General features: G+C 49.7%; 1 protein-coding gene and 1 long non-coding RNA gene across 2 annotated transcripts in view; one reads left to right on the forward strand and one right to left on the reverse strand.

Moving 5' to 3' along the window:
• Nucleotides 1-21,907, forward strand: part of TCF7L1 (transcription factor 7 like 1) — a 120,580-nt gene that overhangs the window by 64,249 nt on the left and 34,424 nt on the right. The gene's annotated exons all lie outside the window — the stretch shown is intronic.
• On the reverse strand, nt 6,941-14,396 carry LOC115646254. Its single transcript, XR_003998973.1, has 3 exons — nt 14,359-14,396; nt 13,120-13,200; nt 6,941-7,462 (listed from the first exon to the last, which is right to left on the reverse strand). It is a non-coding gene; the product is annotated as an uncharacterized LOC115646254 (long non-coding RNA).

The following is a 21,907-nucleotide window of genomic DNA, read 5'->3' on the forward strand; positions in this document are numbered from 1 at the left end:
AATGTGAGGTGGGGGGTGCATCTCGGGAATCTCAGGACCCAAGGCCTTTGGTCCTCATAGGACCTTTCCCTACACATTAGCATTAGGGAGCTACGGGGTATTCGCCTTGCCTGCTTCACTTTCAAATCTTGATTTGGTGGGCAGGTGCATTGCAGTCCCCACGGACAATACCTCGGCAATGTTCTATATCAACAAACAGAGGGGTGCACTCCTCTCCCCTGTGCCGGGAAGCCCTTGCATTATGGGACTTTTGCCTACAGAACGCAATTCACCTAATGACATCCTACCTCCCGGGGGTGCAGAACAGTCTGGCGGATGCCCTCAGCCGCTCATTCCATGGTCACGAGTGGTCCCTTCAAGACATGGCACGCTTAATCTTCCATCTCTGGGATTATCCCCAGATAGACCTGTTTGCCTCGAGGGACAACAGGAAATGTTGATGGTTTTGCTCCCTCATGGGGCGCAGTCCAGGGTCCCTAATGGATGCCTTCCTCCTCTCGTGGGAAGGTGGCCTGCTTTACGCCTTCCCTCCAATCCCCATGGTCCACAGGGTACTTCTCAAGATACACAGGGGTCATGCTCGCGTCATATTGATAGCGCCAGTGTGGCCATGCCAGCATTGGTACACGTCGCTGCTGCACATGTCCATACAGGCGCCCCTCATGTTGCCCCTGCTTCCGGACTGTGGGTGCTTCAGGGCTGGAGCACTCATGGGGAAAAATTAGCTAGTACTCCGCACCCACTGGCAGCCAAACTCCACCCCGCAGCACGCTGCATCCCTGCTCCTCCCCCTTCCTCCTCCTCCTCCTTCTCAGCGCTTCCTGCCGCCTAACAGCTGTTTGGTGGCGCTTAGGACTTTCTGGGAGGGAGGGGGAGGAGCGGGGGCGTGATGTGCTCAGGGGAGGAGGCGGAGAAGAGGCAGGGCAGGGGCGGGGACTTGGGAAGGCGGTGGAATGGGGGCGGGGTGAGGGTGGTGCAAGGGTGGGCGAGCACCCACTGGGCAGAGGGGAAGTTGGTGCTGTAGGGCGAGTGGCAGGCAGGGGGGTGGCGAGAGTGAAGAGGCGAGCAGTGGGTGCAGGACTGGGTAGGGCTCATGTCCCAATAGTTTACTGTTGTGATCTGGTCACCCTAGCCTTAGTGCTACTCTGCACACATGCCTTTGTTGCCAACCACAAATGTTAAAAAATCATGATTTGGGCCCCACAAAGTTTAAATGCTGTTTAATTTGTTCAGTTACCTTTTCCACTACTACTAGCTTCAGAGGTCTTTTGCTGAAAGCAGGAGAGTCCATGTGTAGTGGGAGATGAGATGGTGCAGTGGGCTGTTGCTTCTGTTTGCAAACTCTTCTGCAAAATGATTTATTTTCAGTAAGCTCATGTGGTACCATATGTGGGCTGTTTCCTTTCCCGTTTCTCCCTCAATACATGCAGTGCTTGCCTCTCTCTGTAGACCACTGCCCTGTTGCTTGTGTAAGTCCACTTTTATCTTTCTCTGTGATGCAAATTTTTCCACTGCTTCTAATAATGCCTTCAGTTTTTGTTGCTGTTTCTTTGCTTGCACACCGCTGTGGTAGGTAAAATAACACGTTGAAGTTCCACCTTTGACTGTCACAGCGTATGGTTTCTTGCTTCATTATCTTCGGTGCGTAAAACTATTTGAGCTGTAATAAATTTCATGTGTTAGTATGGCAGATTTGCATTAAGAGGCTAACTGGGACAGCCTCTTTGCAATTGCATACTGATAATTTCATTTTCATTTTGATCAGACATATCAAACATACACCTTTCCTAGATTACCTTGCATCTCTTTCTTCATGTTAGCTGACTTAACTAGGAAGCAGTCCTTGCCCAATGCTGTATCCAATGTGCCTGCTCTGCCATTCTTCCAGTTTTACAGCCACTCACAGTTGATCCATGAGGCCCTGAAGAATCTCCAGTTTTCACAGGGATCCTTGTGCATCCTTGCATCACTTTCACCACAACAGGGAGTGAGATGTGCTCACAGCCCTGGCTGAAGTGACTCAATGCCTCAGGTCAGCCACAGCAAAAAATTAAAGCAGTAAAAACTTGTTCACGTCTGGCAACATGTTAAGAACTGATGTAAAGAGCTGCACAAAGGGGGTAATGCACAGTGCACAGGAAGATGATGTATTCGTCCTGCAAAATCTAGGAACATATTCTGGAGCACCATCTACTGGCACCATATCTATTTACGTATATGCAGACATCTTCTGTAAGCATAGATGCACAGCGCAGGCCTGTGCTCCTCATGCCCGTCCAAAGTGTGAGAATTTAATGCCCAGAACTCAAATGTTGGCAAACCAGGAAATGTGGCGTTACAGTGACACTTTGCACCCAACACAACCATGCACTCTTAACTCTGCCCTATTTGATCCCTGTCCTAAGAAGTTCCTCAAGGGGATCTCTGTGCCTCTGTCAATCTCCAGTAATATCTTTCCAGATCCATCGTGCTGCACAGAGCATAGCCTTATTTGATGTGGAGAGCTGAGCTGGAGCTGTGCTGAGCAGAGAGACAATGGCAGGTTTGTTTAGGGAGGGGAGGTGCTGTTATATCCCAGCCCTCCCCCGCCTCCCCTCAGTGTGTGTGTGTGTGTGTAGACTAAAGGGTGTGTCGCTGTGCTGGGTGTGAAGTGTGTTAATACTGTTTTTTTAATTGCCATCCTTTTAGTTCTGGGAATTAAACTCACATTGGGCAAGGGTATGGGAAGTGTAGGACAGAGCTGAGCACTTGTATAACCTTCACTGCACAGTAATTATGTTTTTAGGGGGTGGATTTTCCTTTTTTTTTTTTAGGAGGTGGGGGCATGACTGAGGGGCAGCTGTGGGAAGAAGTCAGGCTGCAGAGAAGATCCTGGGATTTCACTCAGATTACACCACTGGAGGAAAAGGGGATCCCAGCTCATCCATGCGTTTTAGACGAGCTCTTGGTGCCAATATTGGATGAGCTTTGGAGCAGTTTTGAGTGCCAGACTCTAGAGCAGGGGTCAGCAACCTTTCAGAAGTGCTGTGCCAAATCTTCATTTATTCACTCTAATTTAAGGTTGCACGTGCCAGTAATACATTTTAACGTTTTTAGAAGGGCTCTTTTTATAAGTCTATAACATATAACTAAACTATTGTTATATGTAAAGTAAATAAGGCTTTTTAAATGTTTAAGAAGCTTCATTTAAAATTAAATTAAAACGCAGAGCCCCCTGAACCAGTGGCCAGGGCCCGGGCAGTGTGAATGCCACTGAAAATCAGCTCACATGCTGACTTCGGCACCCGTGCCATAGGTTGCCAACCCCTGCTCTAGAGCATACATCATTGCAGGACAGGCTCTTATTCTCGGGAACCGCTCAGATTTGCACCACTTGCTACCATAGTTCATCTACATACAACTGTCTGCCATTCGGGCTTTGCAAGTGCATTTTAGAACATTTTGTTAATTAAAAATTGATCATGAGAAACCTCATGACCAGATGAACCGCCCAAACTGTACTCTAGGTCCTTAGCTGGAATACCAGATTCCAGGCTGGTCTGAATGTTGTACCTTGTAACCCGAACCAAAAGACCTCAAATTTTGCACCACAGACTCTATCCTGGGTCCTCAGCTGACTCCTCTTCTGCTAACTGTGGGGTTCTTACACCTTCCTCTGAAGCATCTGGTGCTGCCACTGTCAGAAACCGGATACTGAGCTAGATGGACCTTGAGTCTATTCCGCTCTGGAAATTCCTATGTTCCCAGCAATTTTCAGGCCTATCTGAGTAGGAGTGTGGATTTTAGAGCACTTTGAAAACCAGTCTGTTTGTCCGACCTTGCCATTCCTCCATAGTTCAAATGCATAGTGATTGTTTTGTAATGGAATTTCCTACTCTTTTGAAAGGAAAAATGAGGAACAAAGATACATATTATGGAACACGACAAGATTCCTTCACAGCCATACCTCCTTCCATGTGAACCTTCACAGATCATATTCCATAATCCCTTACCTATTAAAATGAAATTTCACACTGCTTCCTTATGCACATGTGCCCAGCTAGTGAAATCCTGAAGCATTGTCTAACTGAGTGGAGATTTTTCTCCCTGTTTCTATGCACTGGCTTGGGTGATGCCAACAGAATACAAGGATATGATTACTTTTGTTGTTTATAATAATTCAGTGCCTATGCTCATAGTTACATTTAAAATCATACAGCTTTGCCAGACGCATTCTGATTTCCTCCAGGCATTGAAAGGGATAGCTACAAACCAGGGACTGTGGCCCTGATCCAGCAAAGCACTTAAGCATGTGCATTTGTCTTTATTATTTATGTTGCAGTAGCACCCAGGAGCCCTAGTTGTAGACCAGGACCCCATAGTGCCAGGTGCTGTACAAACACAGAACAAAAAGATGGTCCCTGTGCCAAAGAGCTCACCTTCAATGGGACTTAGCTAACATTAGTCCTACTGAAATCAAGCTGTTGCTTAACTACTTTGCTGAATCATGGCTTATGTCACTGACAAATGTCAGGGTTTCGCTCCCTCCCTCTGAAATGTTAGAACTGTTTTTATTTTTAATTAAAACCAAAACCAAAACCCTTTTCCCCCCCTACTCCTTCCATGCTTGAATCCTTTCTTGATGAAATTTCCAGGAAGAGATCACACGCTGGCTGAGAGCTGGCATGCCAAATTCATCCGAAAAGGGATCGCTTGGAGAAAGTATGCAACTAACTAAATTGATGCTTTACAATGGGAAGTCTTAGGCAGCATTAATTCTTGGGGTCATTTTGTTTGTGTCATATAAAATAAACTTGTTGCCTTGCAATCACATTTCTGTTGCTCCAGGGGTTCCCAGCTGGTTCTGCCAAACCCGATCTTTGCCTGTGGATTCACAATGAAATTCAGCCAGGAGGAAAGTGGACTTGTTCAAATGCAAAACCATTGTGAATCTTGGGGCTTGTCAATAAGCACACCCCTTTCAAGCCAAATTTGCACAGCTTTGAGTGGCTTTGTGAAACCTCAGCAAAGGAAAGGGGATGGCAGTCCTTTCGGCATACCCCTGGGGTTGAGGTGGGAGGCTGTAGGGTTGGAAATCTCTCAGGAGGGCAGGGATATGGATGACTGACAGAGGCGATTGACAGGCAGTTGAATCTCTCCAGCAAAGTAGATGAGAGGAAATTAATTTGGGAGGGGAGTGGTCTGGGATCGGGTGGGGCATAAGGGACATAGTTTCTGCAGTCTGTCTGGGGAGGTGAGTTTGGGGAATGGTGGCCTGAGGTAAGGATCTTGGGATGACATAGGCTCTGGAACCTACCTCTCCAGGAAGGGGTAGGGTTTCACTTGGGGAAGTGGAGAAGGCATATGAATGATCTAGGACAGGCCTGCACAACTCGTAAAGTGGCAAGGGCCATATTCTCTCCCCCCCCCCCCAGCTGTGGCTCGAGCCTAGACCGGGCGTACCTCCCCTTCCTTGGCATTTGCCGGCTCTGCCTCGTGCCCAGCACTTCTCACCTCAGAGGGCCTGGAAGTGACGCACCCGCTGAATGCCAGGGATGGGGAGCAGGAGATGGAGACACATGCGGTTCTGGCCATTAGGGCAGTTGGAGCGTGGCGCACGCATGGGGCTGTGAGGAAGGCGAACCCAGCATCCCCACCCTGCCATTTGCCCACGGGCCGCACAGTGAGCCCATGGGGGCTGCATGTTGCGCAGGCCTGATCTAGGATCACCCTTGGGAGGAGGGGAGGTGACGGTGGGGACAAGGGTTCTCTTTGGGGCAGGGGGGCAGCTGCAGGCTCTAGGATTTACCCTGCTGCTGAATGCCAAGACGAGGTGAGTCTGACTCCCCCGACCTCTTCCAGAACTGATTTTGTTTAGTGCTAATTCCCCAACAGCGATTTTAATCAACTCCATTAAACTCTCTCCTGTCTAGTGTCTTGTGCTCCAGAAACAGCCCTGCGGAGTTTTGAGTAATAGCTCAATTGTGTGTAAGTGGCTGTGAAGAGCCCTCTGTGCACTGTATGAATAGGCCACGTATCCATGGAAACCAGAGCAGGCTGGCCGGCTGGCCTTTGACCCACTTGTTGCCACCACCCTGTTAAACCCTGGTATGCCTGGATTTGCAGCCCCAGTGTTCGGTCTCATTCCCTTTTCCCATGGGGGCGAGAGGCCCAGCTGCCTTTCAGGAGCTTCCCAAGGCTCTGTGTTGCATGCAGGCGTAACAGCTTGTTTGTTGTGGCTAACTGGAGTTTGTTCTGGCCTTGGGGTGCAGCATTTCTCTGCCATGCTGTCTCTGCCCAGACAGGTCTGCTGGGTCGCATGGCTTGCAGCTCTGATCCGAGGGGTTGGCAAGGGGTGAGTTAGTACGATCAGTACTAGAGGGCGGTATATGTGTGCTGGGGTCGGGGTGAGGTGTCAGGCTGCTTGGGTATATGAATAATGTGCCGCAAGCTACAAGAACGGTTCAAAATAATAATAAAGTTGAGGTTGAACAGGAAAACCCCTGTCCCTGATCCAACTCAAGGAAAAATATAGGTTCTTCACTGCTCTGAGTAAAACTAGAAGGGGGAATGAATATGGGGCAAGGGCCTGTTCCCTCCGTGACAAAACACTTGGGGGTGGGATGCACACCTAGTTTCTTGAGAACTTGGAGATATGGGCATATCTATTTTAAACAAATCTATTCCGCTCCCCTACAGTCTCAGGCATTGTCTAGACTAGGTGTGATGTTAGCATGTGTTAGCTAAAATCTAGGCTTCTCCTCTAGGCTTACACCTTGTCCACATGGGAAAGTGTGACAAGTTAAGCTAATATAGTTATACTGGTATAACCACCCATGTGAATACTCCTTAATTCCTATATAAAAGAGGCTTTTGGGGATTTAGCTTAATCCCCTTCCCAAGTGACATAAACTAAACAAAAAAAGACACAGCAAGGGGTAGTCTACACTACATGGCTATAGCAGCAGCATATCTATGGCGCTGTGGCTACACTGCTCTAACCCACAGTGTAGATGCAGGTGAAGTGTAGACAGGGCCTTGTACTAGAATACGTATGGCCACAAGGGGTTATATTGACATAACCATAGAGATTTACATTCACAACTTGGCTTATGCCAGTATAATTTTCGCATGTAGACGATCCTTTAATCTCATCCAGCTTAGTGTATGCTAAAGACAGTGTCTTCATTAGACTTTTCAGATGCATTTGTTAGCTTGTTAGCAGAAATGTGCTAACAACACTCCTTAAATCCTAGTCTAGACAAGTTACCAGAGGTGAAGAACTGCCTCTGAGGTGCAGCTTTTCAGCACTATCTGGCTGCTCAGGAACATTGGTGACTTTGCTTTTGCCTTGGAATCTCTCATTCTTGTGGACGTGGTCCAGTTGGGAGAAGGTTTCCCTTTTTCTGTTTGCTTGGGGTTTTTTAAACTCAGATTCTTGGTTTGTGGCGTAGGGTCCTGGGGGCAGAATCTCTCGCTGGAGCTGTAGATGGTGTAAAACAATCACAGTTATCTTGTGTTTGCAAAAGAAAAGAAAAAAACCTGTGTTCTGTCAGTGTTACATCCCAAATAAACTGCAGACTGTGCCTGAGCGCCGAGTCCTCCAGGAATATGGGAATGTTTAGCAGAGATCCGACTGGACCTGGTGTAGCTCTCTGGCTTGGAGTAGTTGGGATGGGGGAGGGGGAATGGGTGACCTGTCAGTAAATTTCACAGCTGTGTAAACAGACAAAGGAGAGAAGAGGCTTCTGGTGGCTGGGGGTTTGGGGGTGGGTGGGAGAGCCTAATGCATAATGGGTGTGGGGGGTGTGAGTGGGGACTAGGGACAGGTTTTCCTGCCAGTTCAGACTTGTCAGTGTGGGGTTTGTAATCTCTAGGAATCTGGCAAGACATGGGTAGGCAGCTGGTGTATGAAGTGAGTCTGCTAGTTATAGACCACCTTCTTTGAAAACATGCTGCCTAGAGGCTACGACTTGTTTTCTGTTTGTGTCCAAACTCCCCCACCCCTGCCTGAGGGGACAATTGGTGCTTATTTCTCTTTTTCTTCTCCCTCCCTTCTGTTCCTTTTGCCTCACCTGTCCCTAATTCTAGATAGTCAAACCTGCAAACCTCACAGAACAAACAAACCCTTATTTCCCCACTCCTCAGCAGTGTGTCTACCACAGTACAAATGGGGGTGTCCTTTGAAAGTAGGGTTCTCCTTTAACACTTCTCAGGTCCATAAACAACTGTAGTTTCTCTGACAGGTAGCTCTAATCTTGCTTCCAGACTTGCTGTCACCTACCCCATTGGTTATTGCAGAATCACAGAAATGTAGGGCTTGAAGGGACCTCAAGAGGTTGGCCACCTGCACTGAGGCAGGACCAGTAAACCCAGACCATCCCTGACAGCTGTTTTGTCTAACTTGGTCTTAAAAACCTCCCTTGATAATCAATTCCAATACTTAATTATCCTCATAGTTAGAAAATATTGTCTAATACGTAATCTAAATCTTCCTTGCTATAGATCAAGCGCATTACTTCTTGTCCTACCTTCAGTGGCCATGGAGAGCAATTGATCTGAGTCCTCTATATAACATCCCTTTACATATTTGTAGACTTTTATTAGCCCCTTCAATCTTCTTTTCTCAGGACTAAAACATGCCCAGCTGTTTTTTGACTGTTCCTTATAGTTTTCTAAATTTATTACCATTTATGTTGCTCTTCTCTGGTCTCTCCAATTTGTACACATCCAAGCCTGTCTTATCAGTCCTCTGCTAGGCTCCCAAACTTCCGTCATGTAACTCCCATAAGAGAGATGCTCGTGCAGTTCCTTCCATGTTGGGAAGGTCTAAGATAGCACGAGTGAAGCCTCTAGCATTGCCCCACTCTTTAGGTTTGCTTGCACTTAGACACACCACAATGTGCTTTCCTCCAGATTGAGCCAAGGCGGATTTGAGATGGGGGGATCCTGCAGGTAAAGCACAAAGGTTTGGGGTGTGTCCACAAACTCGCTAATCAGTTTAACGAGGTGAAAAAAGTCTAGTGGAGACAAGCCCAGTCAGCTTCCCTCCCAACCAGCTCAACCTGCAACACTCAGCATTGTCCCTAGCTTGCTGTGCAAACAACACTGATCTTATCCTCATCTCTTTTAGATCAGCTCCATAAGGGAGCCTCTGCCTTCCCCAGTAGATCCGACGATTTATGCTTTTAGCAGTAAAGGGCTAATCAGCTAGGCCAGTGGTCCCTAACCTTTTTCCAGGTGGCGGGGGCCACCGAGGACCATGGCCAGCAGCTAAACATCCGCCGAAACACTGGTGAGAAGTGGCAACGTCAAGAGGCGTCGCCACCGAAATTCCGCCAAAAATCAGCAGCATTTCGGCATCAATGGCTCTTGATGATGCCACTTTTCGGCGGCATTGCAGGGACGCCTCTTGATAATGCCGCTTTTCGGCAGCATTTCGGTGGATGCTTGGCCGCCCCGGGGGGCGAGGGGGGGAAGAGGGGCAATTTGCCTCAGGCCCCAGGCTCCGCAGGGGCCACCATGAGAGTTTTTTCGGGGCCCCTGGAGCAGGGTCCTTCACTCGCTCGGGGGCCCCAGAAAACTCTTGCGGGTCCGGGCCCCGGAGCTTCTTCTGCTCCTGGTCTTCGCTGGCGGGGGAGTCCTTCCGCTCCGGGGCGGAAGGACCCCCCCCCCCGCCATCGCATTACCGCCGAATCGAGACCTGCCGCCGAAGTGCAACCCAGTCTTCAGCGGTAATTCAGCGGCGGGGGGCCTTTCCGTTCAGGGACCCGCCGCCGAAGTGCCCCGAAGACCTGCGGCGGGGGCCCCCCGCCACTGAATTACCGCCGAAGAGCTGGCTGCACTGCGGCGGGTCCCGCTTCAGTGGTAATTTGCTGCGCGGGGGGCCCCCGCCGTGGGTCTTCAGGGCACTTCAGCGGCGGGTCCCAGAACGGAAGGGCCCCCCACCGCCAAACAGGGCCAGCTCTAGACATTTCGCCGCGCGGGGGACCCCCTGCTGGTCCCACGGCTCCGGTGGACCTCCTGCAGGCGTGCCTGCGGATGCTCCACCGGAGCCGTAGGACCAGCGGACCCTCCGCAGGCATGCCTGTGGGAGGTCCACCAGAGCCACCTGCCGTTGATGGCCCCAGGCCCCCGGAATCCTCTGGGCCGCCAGCCAGTACGCAGGCGCACACAGATGCCCTGGCTGGCACCATGGCACCCATGGGCACCGCGTTGGGGACCCCTGAGCTAGGCAATACCCTTCCCTCCCCACAGACCAGCTAATACATTTTTAAACATGACTCTCTTGGGATAAAATTTCAAAAGCACCTAACGTGACTTGGGTGCCCAGGGGTGTGAAAAATCTACACCCCTGAGCAATGTAGCTGGGTCGATCTGAGTCCTCGTTTGGACAGTGCTAGGTTGATGGAAGGACACAGCTGCATTGGTGAAGATGAGAGAGCTTTCCCCGTGGCTTAATTACTTCACCTCCCACATAGCTATGTTGGTGGGAGATGCTCTCCTGCCGACATAGCGCTCTCTACAATGGTGCTTAGGTCAGTATAATTGACATCGCTCAGGGATGTGGATTATTCACACCCCTGAGCGACGTAAGTTATACCAAAGTTAGTTCTAGAGCGAACAAGACCTGAGACATAGTTAAGCTGACATAAGCCCCCATCTAGACACTGCTGGGTCAACGTAAGGGTTCTTCCATCGATCTAGCTACCGCCTCTCAAGGGGGTGGATTTACTACTGCATTGGTAGGGTTTTCTGTCGCTGTAGCAAATGTGTAGCTGTAGCACTAGTAGCGTAACATAGCCTGTGTGTAGACCAGACCTTGCTCTACTCAATAGGATTAGGCTTCTGAGTGAAATTTTACTCTTTATCTACACTAGGTGCTATTTAACAACATGTTAATTAAAATGTGCGAGTTGCTGTGGTTTCTAGCACACCTCATTTTCGTAGTGTAGACATACTCTGCGTGACTCTAAAGCACCCAGATTCCAGAATTCATATACTGAAAATATAAGGAATAGAATAGCCAAGGCCTTTGGTTGGAGACTTGGGACTTTACCCTTCCCAACTGGCAACAACAGGGTTCATTTTAGAAATTCTCAAAGTGGGACTAACTCCTCTAAATGGGAAAAAATATGGGGCTAAATGCCTCAAGGTTCTGTATCAGGGATGGATTTGGTTAGTATTTTTACTCATCATCTGGAAAAAAGGGGTGAGCAATAAGCTGGAAACGTTTACAGATAGCACAAAGTTAAGTGTTCAGATTAGTCAAATCCAGAGAGAACTGTGAGGAATTTCATCTGGCTTGGTCAGGTCCCTCTGAATGGGCAGTATAATGGCATGTGAAATGTAGTGCTGAAAAATGCAAGACCAGGAAGTGCTGTCATTGCTATCAGATAAATGTTTTTTGTTTTCTCTAACTTCTCTGTTTCTTCTGTCCCCACTTTCCCATGCCACTCACCTTCCCTTCTTCCCCCTTTTCCTATCACTCTTGGCACAGCCAGCCATAAACACGAACAACCTAAGTACAGCTGCATTAAAAAGTAGTCTTGGAGACAGTGTCTGTGTTTCTAATCTATCTCCATAGTGTCTAGGAGCCATCACAGACACTGTATGCGGTTCACTGGCTCTGTCCCAAATGGTGTAATCTCTCCGCCCTCCCTCAATTTGGCCGATATCCTATGTGGGCTCAGTGATGCCTGTCTTTCTGGAGGATGGTACCGGGCATTTAGCAGCTCGCTTGGAGCCCTGTGAAAAGAGATGGGGCTTCTGCTGTGTTCTAATAGTGGTCAAAGTTCAGACACATCCTGCTGGCTGGCGTTAAGGAGTTCCACTGCCCAGAGCCCTCTATCAAGAAAGTTTTCAGTTCTCATGTCCCTGTTGATAGTAGTTGCTGTGGCATGGCCAGGAGTAAGCAGTCAGTGAGGGAGCGTGATCTCATTCTATTAAGAGCTTTGAGAATTATCTGCAGCACCTCGAACTCTGTCTGAAAGCGGCCAGAGAGTCAGTGCAGAGCACCATTGCTCTAGGACTTGAACCAGTTGCAATATTTTGGTCAGATCTATGTCAGAGAGCAGGGGAAGCAGGCATTTGTCAAACAGGCATTTTTTGCTACTAACAGTCAATCCACAGCCATGTCTGACAGCTCATAGCCAAAGCATCCTGCATCTGAACAGACCATATCAGCTAACCACACACCACAGAAATCTCCACCAACGACCAAAGGAATTATATGGACAAAAGTATGCAATGAAAAACCCAGAGGAACAGAAAAAATCCCCAACATAGAAAACCAGACTGAGATGTCCCTAAACAAACAGTTCAGCCAAACCACACATGACATCAACCTCGCATCTAAAGGTCAACACAATTCCTAACCATGTGCCCAATGAGAGAAAAAGTGGAAAAAAGCTCAGAAAAAGTGGAAGCAAGGTAAATGGTGTGGTGTAGACTTATCAAAACCAGAGGGAAAGTAAGGGAGCTCTCCCAACCTGAACTACAACGCCTCGCTCCACAGGAACCTGGAGGAGCATACTGCTGAGGAACTACAAACCAGGGCTTCCCCAGAAGAAAAAGTCGTAGGTTTAAGGCCAAAGGGGACCACCAGATCACTCTATCTGAAGTTTAAAGAACAGCCGAAGTCCATTTTTGTTAGACCAGAGCCCAGCCAGGCTGCAGTGAACCCCATTGTTCACGCTTTGTCTCTGTCTGACCTTCATCAGATCCCTGCAGGTGAGAGCCCTTACTCCTTCCAGCAGCCAACTGTTACCTCACACCTCTCCAGTCCTTTGTTCTCACACTGGAGTCTTTGCTCAGCTTCCCTCCTGAGAGGTGGGGAAATCCATGGGTCATTGAACCTTATGTTGTCTCTCTGGCCCCTTTTGTTGATATGTGTCAGTTTCAGCCTGCTCATTAATGACTCTTCATTCCACCCAAACAGGTAGGTGACACTCACTCTGCCCTGAGAGCAAATTTAATCCCCTCATTCTCTGCCCCCCCCCCGGATACTAAATGCACTGTATAGGGGAAATCGAGGCACACATCGGATTCATAAAAAATACCACAAAAATCCCACTTCGTCACACTAGAGGCATCACTCTATCTTTCCCCTCATTACGGCTTTGTATGTATGATACAAACCTTGCAATCTAGGACCTTTCTCCAGTACCTCGATGACTGTACAGTCCAGAAAGCTACTTTGCATCCAGGTTTTATGTACAGCTAAAAGAAAACAAAATTCTGTCTTGCAAAGTGGAAAAGAGGGCTGGGGAAGTTTATCTCACATCAGTCTTGATGATGCTTTGTGGGGAGAGATGAATAGGAGTGGGAATAAAAACTGCCTCCATGCCAGGTGGAGATCCTTGCAATTCATATAATTAGCAGTAATAACTTTCCTCCTTATACACATTGAAAATAAACAGGAGTTCTGGGAGTTTACAGGGGTCTTGGTGTGCAGTGGGTGTCAAAAGAGGGACCTAGACAGATGGAAAAGCCCTTCCCCCGCCTTCCGGTTCCAGTCACTTTGTAACAGCCCAATGGAATTTTACCAAAGTTCCCTAAAAAACCTCTTTTTGTGTTGACATATCGGTCCCCAGCTGTAATTCTCCCCCTCTCCCCTCACTTATATGCCTGGTCCCCAGTATGAAAATGTGACATGGTAATTTAATCTTTAGTCTAAAGTTCCTTGGATTTTGAATCCTCGCTACCTCTTGCCTATATTTCTGTTATGGCCCCTTCAAAGTTTTCCTGCCTCCAGTGAGAATTAGCTCAGCCTCTCCAGCACCTCTGTGCCATCTAGGGCAAAGATCTCTTGGTAACTCAATCTGCCCATACTGTTCTGCAATGGAAAGACAATGAGAGAGCAGGCAAGTGAGTGGGAGGGCATATAGGTTGGAAGGCTGCCTTTACTGAACGAAAGCAGGATGTGCAATGGAATTGGTCAGTGATTTGAAGCGACTCTTAGAGGGAAGGTCCATGGGCGCAGGGCTTGTAGTGCAGGATGGATGCTATTGGTGAAGGGTTTACTTGTTCTGCTAGAATTTGACAGGCGACAGCCCCTGCCCCTGAAGGAAAGTGGGCAGGAGTGGCTTGCATGGTATAAAGCAGTGCTTGCTGGTGGTCTGCTGAGAGTTGGCTGGTCACACGGCACTGACTTGTTTCCAACTGCTAATAGATTAAAAGGTGTTAAAAATACATGAAATGCTTCTCATTGTTACTTCTCACTAGGCAATTGCCCTGGGGAGGTTATCCAATGGCAAATGAGAGTAAGGGCTGGTCTACACTACGGGGGGGGGGGGCGGGGGATCGCTCTAAGATACGCAACTTCAGCTACGTGAATAGCATAGCTGAAGTCGAAGTATCTTAGATCGAGTTACCTACCGTCCTCATGGCATGGGATCGACGTCCGTGGCTCCCCCGTCAACTCCGCTACCGCCGTTTGTGTTGGTGGAGTTCCGGAGTCGACAGGAGCGCGTTCGGGGATCGATATATCGCGTCTAGATACAGCCGGTAGTGAAGATATACCCTCAGACATCCGCAAGGCGATCTCTCTATTGAAAAGTTGTTCCTGCTGTAGAAGAGCCAGAGAAGTTCCCGGTTTTAGGGCACTGGCTAAAGTCTGTCTAGCATCTTGTGTTGGGATAAAGACTTCACACTGTTCCTGTGTGCGGAAGGGGCAGGAAATCCGGCCGATAAAGTTCCTAATTGGGCATTAACAAATCGTGTAGCGTGTCCATCCACCCTAAGTTTGCAGTGAGCTCTTCCTCCCTGCAAGAGCCTGGCTTACCAGTGGCAGAGTGATTATTACAGCACAAGGCAGGCCAAGGCCTGTTCTCTGCATCCTATTGTTCAAGAGCAGGATTGCAGGACTACAGGACGGTTGTTTGAATTGTTGAGTGTTAATCCCCAGCCAGGGGGAAGGTGTCTGGTGAATAGCAGGTTAATGCGCAGACAGCGGGGTGCATTGTGCTGTGTGTGCGGTGCAACAGCATGTGGGCAGAGAAATGGTTAAAATCCTGTTCAGCGCCCTCCCCTTGGGGAGGGGAGTGTTGGAGGTGGTAACGAGCAACCAGGGCCTGTTCTAATCTCTCTGGAATGTAACTAGTTTGAAACTTTTATAGCTTCAATATGCCATTAACTCATTTTTGCACATGGCTGTACAGTTAGTGTCTGTCTGAGAGACACTGTCTCTTGCTTGGGGGGAGAGTTCAGTTTTCCACATTGCCACTGAACCCTTTGCTAGATCCCTCTCTTTGTATATTTTGAGAGGGTCCCCCTCCCCACACGACCTCCCCCCACCGGCCTTCTAAATTGTTTGAAATGAGAAGCAGCCTTTATACGTCCTTTCTAGAGGCACCGTCCCCCATTCCCCAGCAGCTTCTCCACTTACCAAATAGATTAGAAAGCCCCCTTTGTGATCGGAGTGTTCTGGGGGAAAGGAAGGGAGGGGGAAGCTCAGTAAGTAAACCATCTGGAAAATGACGAACTGGGGAGAGCTTTCTGCACGTCTTCTCTGGGCTGCACGTCTTCCCTGGGCACGTGGGTTTGCGGCCGTTTTGGCTGTAGCCACTGCCAGAGGAAAGCTGACTCACCAGTGGGATGTGTGACTGCTGCCACAGGGAGATGGGTGTTGTGTGTCTCCCTTTAAAATGACTCTGCAGTAAAGGAGAGTGAACTCAGATCACCACTCTATGTTTTGAAACAGATTGGATGTGTACAGCAGCCAGATCCAGGGACTTCCCCACTCTAGCCCGGCTTCTTTGATCTCTGGGTTTGGAGAGAACATCAAAGCAGCAGTTTAGGAAACTACTTCTACTCTAGTGTGAGCATAGAGTGTACTGCAGGTCACTGCTCGGAGAGCTGGTGCAGGGTCACGGGGCCAGCTGCATACCAAACATACTCCTCATACAGATGACGACCCTGGCTCCCTGCCTCCTCCACAATTGGCCTTTTTAGGAGCTTTGCAGGGTGAGATCTGGTTACAGATTCCCAGCCCTGATTCTACATAAATGACAAGGATTCACTACTTAACCCAGGCCGCCTCTCCCTGGAGGGCCCAAATGTGCAGCTGTATTGTCCTTCCCCATAGGGCTTCACAATGGGGATAAGGAATCCCTCACTGACAAGCCCCTTATAGACAGCTGTCTAGGGGCCCCACTCTCTCCCCTGTAATCCACTGGTGGCAAAGCCTCCCTCTCTATACATTGTAAAATTGTGCCTGGGTGAGACTGTGTGCAGCATTGCCAAGGGCAGGGGGTAACGGAGGCTTTCTGCCTCCCTCATGTCTTCACAATTCTGGGCTGGTTGGGCGCACTGCTCCAAGCAAGCACCAGGGTCTGTGCCAGTTTGAGGTGCTGCTCCCGGATAACCGTGTGAAGGTTCCCTTGTCCAAAAGAGGTGGTCGCATTCTCTGCTTTTGCTCAAGCTAGAAAAAGGTTTCCTTGCTCCCTCCGCCTGCATGATGGTCTGACAGCCACTGCAGATCCACAGATCCCAGACTGCAGGTGCTAGGAGCAAAGGCTGGGCATGTACCCTTAACTAAAGGCTGTCTCTTCCAACCTACCAGTCTTGCCTCTGTCTTATCCAGAGGGAATGTCAGCGAGTTTGGCTCACCCTCGGATCCCTGCCCCAGTCCCTGCCAGACATTGGGTTCATCAGCAATGAGTGGGTTAGGGTGACCAGATGTCCCGATTTTATAGGGACAGTCCCGATTTTTGGGTCTTTTTCTTATATAGGCTCCTATTACTTCCCAGCCCTTGTCCCGATTTTTCACACTTGCTGTCTGGTCACCCTAGAGTGTGTCAAGTGAGAGAGAGAGATACAGGGCGGGATTTTCAAAAGTGTTGAGTTGTTCTCAATGGGGCATGGGGTGGCATTCACTGTTGTTCTCAAGGATCTGGGGTGGGGGGTGTTTGCTACAGAAAATCTGTCTCATTACCGCTGTGTGTGGGCAGCACACCGAATGCACTGCTGTTGTACTTTCTCACTTAGGGCCATATCTGTATTGGGCAGTCTGCCCCAGTGTAACTGAAATTGATCCAGTTACACCAGTTGCATGGTTGCGCTTAAACTGGTTTAAATCATGCTTAAACCGATATTAGTTTCATGTGGTAAGTTACCTGTGCTGCAACAAACCCTCTGAAATGTGACCTAGTGGCCTCAGCCAAACCTACCGGACCTCTTCAGTTGAACACCCAGTGAATGGATTTCTCACTATAAAAGCTGGATAGAACTTAGACAAGTAAGTGAAGCAGCATGTCCAACTGCTTTCATGGCAAAATAACCATTTCACAGTGGGAGATGTGAGGGCCGCTGGCTGGTGTGACTGGCAGGACGGATGAACTCACAGCTGGCGTGTGCTTGGTGAAGATTTTGGGTCAGGTTCATCCCTGCATTGGACAGGAGGCGGCAATTTGGACTTTCCCAGTTCAGAGGCTGTGTGGGCAGGTGCTGCCCCTAGGGCAGGCCTGGTCAGTCTTCAGGCCTGCCCTAAGTTGTGCCCCTATCCTTGTCGGGCGTTGCAGGAGTGCATAAATGCCAGGGTGCAGATCTGCCTCATTGCTGGAACATCTCCTGCTTCTGGGCACAGAGCTGGAAGAACAGGCTCTGTACCTGGGTGTAGAGTTTTCCTATATGAGGGGTATTCCCGGAGAATGTGGGATATTCAGAGGAGTGCCTGTGGACCAGGGCCTGAATTTATGTCGATCTGAGATAGGGTGTGTGTGTGTGAGATAGAGAGAGAGAGACTGTGGCTTTACATTCATATCACTGCTGGAATTCAGGGCAGGAGAGCATTTGCGACGGGGGCTATGTGTTTGTGTCACTGCAGGGATGGTAGGTGGGAGTGTGGGTGACTGGGGCTGTGTGTTTGTGTCTCTGCAGGGATAATAGATGGGAGTGTGGGTGACGGGGGTTGGGTGTTTGTGTCACTATGGGGATGTGGCGTAATAGTGCATGTGTAATGGGGGAGGTGCTGGCTTGTTGCTGCCTTGCACGTTACATACTCTGGGGTGCAGGGTGTTGTGAGAACATTTTATGTTGCACACTTTGGTCATGGGGGGCTGATTGTGCCACACAGGCTCTTGGGACAGCACTGAGCTGATGGAGGGAGTGCTGAGAGTACCAAACAGTTCCGGGGGAGGAGGAGCATTGACCTCCCTGTGTGTAGTGAGCTAGGAGCACTGAAGTCGCACAGTTTCTGGGGATGAGGTTGGTGAGGGGCAGCGTGCTGATGCGGACGCATTGGCTCTGGCAGCTGGAGTGGCATTCCTATCCCTGAGGAGGTCCCCTAACTTGGGGACCATATGGCATATGCTCGCTCGATGGACTGTTCCCTTGGCTGTCTTCTTGCAAGGGGCTTTGGTACCTTTCCCACTCCCGTCTGCCCTGGACTTGTTAGTTTTGGCTGGATTCTTCTTGGAGCTCTGCAGCACATACAGCCCCTCGGTGCAGTGTGTGCCGTGGAGAGCACTGCACTTTCTGCTCATGGTTCCTTCTGGACTGTTTGTGTGTTTTATAGGAATGAGATAACCGCTCTTCCTGTTCCATGCTGAACATACACAAACCGTGCTTCCTTTCTCCTAAGCTGCTGAATACATGGGACGCTTTCCAACTCTTTCTCCTCCTCCCAGAGAAGAAAAAAATTCAGAACCTCCCAAATTCCAGAGCTTTCCTCTTGGCAGAGCGCTGTCTGCACATTTTAAAATGTTTGCTCACTGCACCCAGGGAGGAATGTGAATGCAGCCTGGGGGTTTGCAGACGGCTCCTTCCAGGGGGAACACGAAGCACTGAGGTAGTGCCACTGCTTCTCTGCTTCATCTGGGCCAATACAGAGCTCCCCTTTGTCCTGCTGCATTGCAAAGAAACGACATGCAGTTCTCCAAATAGGTTGTTGTCGGACAACTGGAGAGTCCAGCCTGTGTGCAGACCTCTAGCTTCCTCCCAGGGCCATGCAATTATTTTTAGCTGCCTGGAAAATACAGTCTGGGATTGGGGCTCTCTTCTGCGTCTAAGTGGCTTCTCTTCTTTTAAGATGCAAGGGTAGAGCAAACCAGTTCTTGGAGTGCTCGCTCATGTCCCTTCCATATTAGATGTGTGCTTGCTACATGCACTGATGCTGGAAGATTTTCTCTCAGCAGTATCTGTAGGGGACCGGCTGTGGTGCCCAGATGGTACAGTATAAGGGGTGCCACTGGCTCCCCCCATCTACAGTTCCTTCTTGCCACCAGTGATGGTGCTGGAACTTCTGCTGCTTTGGCTAGCGTTGTTTTGTTCTCTGTTCTTGCGAACTTTGAAAGCCTGTAATATAGTTGTATATAGTTAGTAGTTTCTTAGCTACCCTTAGTAGTAGTTCTCAAACTCTTGGTTAGTCCCAAATGGGACTCAGCTGGGGGATGGAGCATGCCCCGGTCCCCAGGCTTTAAGCCCTGCGATTGCTGCAAACGGCCTGTGTCCGTCAGCGATCCACATACCAGCTGCCTAAGGTGCTTAGACGAGGGATACGTAAGTGACAAGTGCCATATCTGCAAGTCTTTTAAACCTAGGATGAAGAAGGAGCATGATATCCATCTAAGAGCGCTCCTAATGGAGTCGGCCCTCACTCCGGCACCGGAGCAGTGGTTTGACTCCACACCGAGCACCGCAGCCTCAATGCACAGTGCTCCAGTGGCGCTGTCCATGAGCTGAACCGGTCTCCCTCCACAGCTCCAGTCAAGAAGCTGAAAAAGACTGTGAGCAGAAGATCTCCTACCGTAAGGGACTAGAGAGGGCTGAGGCTGAGCCACAACCCATGCCAGGCAGCTCAACGCCCTCCTCGGGAAGTGAGGCCCCAGCTCAAGTCGAGTGGTGCAGCCTATCCCACACTTAGCCTGTGATTCCGGATAGCGGCACAGGCTCCAGCCAGCTTCAGGTGCCATCGATGCCTGAAGCTTTACGAGCAGCTCAGGATAGAGCACTGTACTGAGACTCAGCAGACCTGTGTCCTATTCCTGGCTCTGCAGTTAGCCTGCTGGGTGAACTGGTGCCACCCACACCAGTTCCAGCGGTACCCCGGTCTTGGGGAAGACCCACACTGAGACTTATGTATGTTCCCCGCCTCAGCGGCACCGTTCCCCATCGAGACGGACATCCTGCTATCACTTGCCCGCCTGAAGCCATCACACCTCAGGACTAGAGAGGCAGGCTCAATGGAGCCCTCTTTGGTTGCCACACGGGGTCCCCAATTGAGGGACTCGAGGTGTACCTCACCGGTAGATTGGCACAGAACCTCTGAGACATGCGCCTGGTCTCTGGCGCAGATCCACTGAATGATGTCATTCCCTGAGATCCCGACCAAAATGCCAGTCTCGGATAGGTCAGCTTTGCGCAGTGACTGGCACCGGTCGGACAAGAGCCACCACTCCACCAATCCTGGTTGCTCAGTACCGACCGCTCTGTTTATACCTCCGGCACAGAGCGAGGCTCCCTGACTGCGGGACAAGCCCCAGTACCTGCAGTGCCACCTATATCATCAGCACTGAAACCTGTCCTATGGCCCCAGGCGCAGTAGCCGGCACCATGGTACCCATGGAACCCTTGGGGGCTCACCCAACGCTCCCAAGCGTTGGAAACCTCAGAGAGGCCAGTGGCCTCAGTATCCCATCCCCCTCTGGTGCTCGACACTTCGGAGGGTAAGACCCCACAGGTTCAGGAGGACCCAGGGGAGCAGGATGCTGGACCACCAATGGAAGTAGTGGTCCCTGCGGACCAGCTCAGCAGGGACTTCTCTTTTTTATCATGAGTGGTCGCTCCATCCAGAGAGAGCCTGCATGCTCTTCCAAAGGTGGGGAACTCCCCAAGTGGACCTGTTCACTACCGGACAGAGCAGGAAATGCCACCGGTTTTGCTCTCGGCAAGGTCTTAGCAAGCACTCCCTCTCCGATGCCTTCCTCCTGTTGTGATCAGGATGCCTGATGTCCATGTTCCCTCCGATTACACTCATCAGCAGGGTCCTGGAAAAGATCAAGAGCGACCAGGCGCAGATTATCATGATTGCCTTCAACAAGACTGACGTACCTGGCTAAGTGGATGAGGTTTTCCTGCTGGGCATCTGAGCGTGGCATCTCTTTCTCGCGTTCTTCCATACAGGCTGGCCTGGATTACTTGTTCCATTTGAGGAACGAGGGCCTGGCGCACACTTCTATCAAAGTGCATCCCACAGCCATCTCTGCTTTTCACCCACCGATCCAAGGCCAGACAGTGTTTTCCCCTGACATGACAGTCAGATTCTTGAGAGGGCTCAAGAGACTCTTTCCACTGCAGGACAGGAGTCCGTACCTGTGGGATCTTAACTTGGTCCACTCTAGGCTCACAGGACCTCTCTTTGAGCCGCTCAGTTCCTGCTCCTTTTCCCACCTTATCATGCTGCTAGTATGTGAGAAAAAGAAACACTTGAACAATTGCCTCTTTCTCTGAGTACCATCCATCTTACATGCCCAAGGAGGCCAGGGTTCCTGTGGAAAAAGTAGGTTGTAATTTTTGTGATATAATTAAAGACCGTATCATAAGTTATTCTCACAAGGGGGCAGAAGTAAGGTTGCGCAGCTATCCTCAACTCTGGTGTTTTCTAACTTCTGAGTACTTCACTTTGCAACACTTAGCGGAGTTCTTCCAACATAGCTTTCTGCATGGAATAATGTGCCTCTGAATCTCAGAAAGCAGTGTGTTAGGGTATAAGGAGTGCCGTAAATTTTTTTTTTTAAACTGAAAATGTCAAAATGCCATTATATTATTCATCAGCAGTATGCCCCCAGCTGGAATACTGTGTTCAAGTGTGGTCATCTTAGCTCAGGAAAAAGAGAGAGCAGAGTTAGAGGGGGCTTTAGAGAAGCAGGGCCAGTTCCAGACACCAGCCTACCAAGCACATGCTTGGGGTGGCACCTTGGGACAGGGC

Source organism: Gopherus evgoodei, chromosome 2 (assembly GCF_007399415.2).
Source record: "Gopherus evgoodei ecotype Sinaloan lineage chromosome 2, rGopEvg1_v1.p, whole genome shotgun sequence".
Classification (NCBI taxonomy): domain Eukaryota; kingdom Metazoa; phylum Chordata; order Testudines; family Testudinidae; genus Gopherus; species Gopherus evgoodei.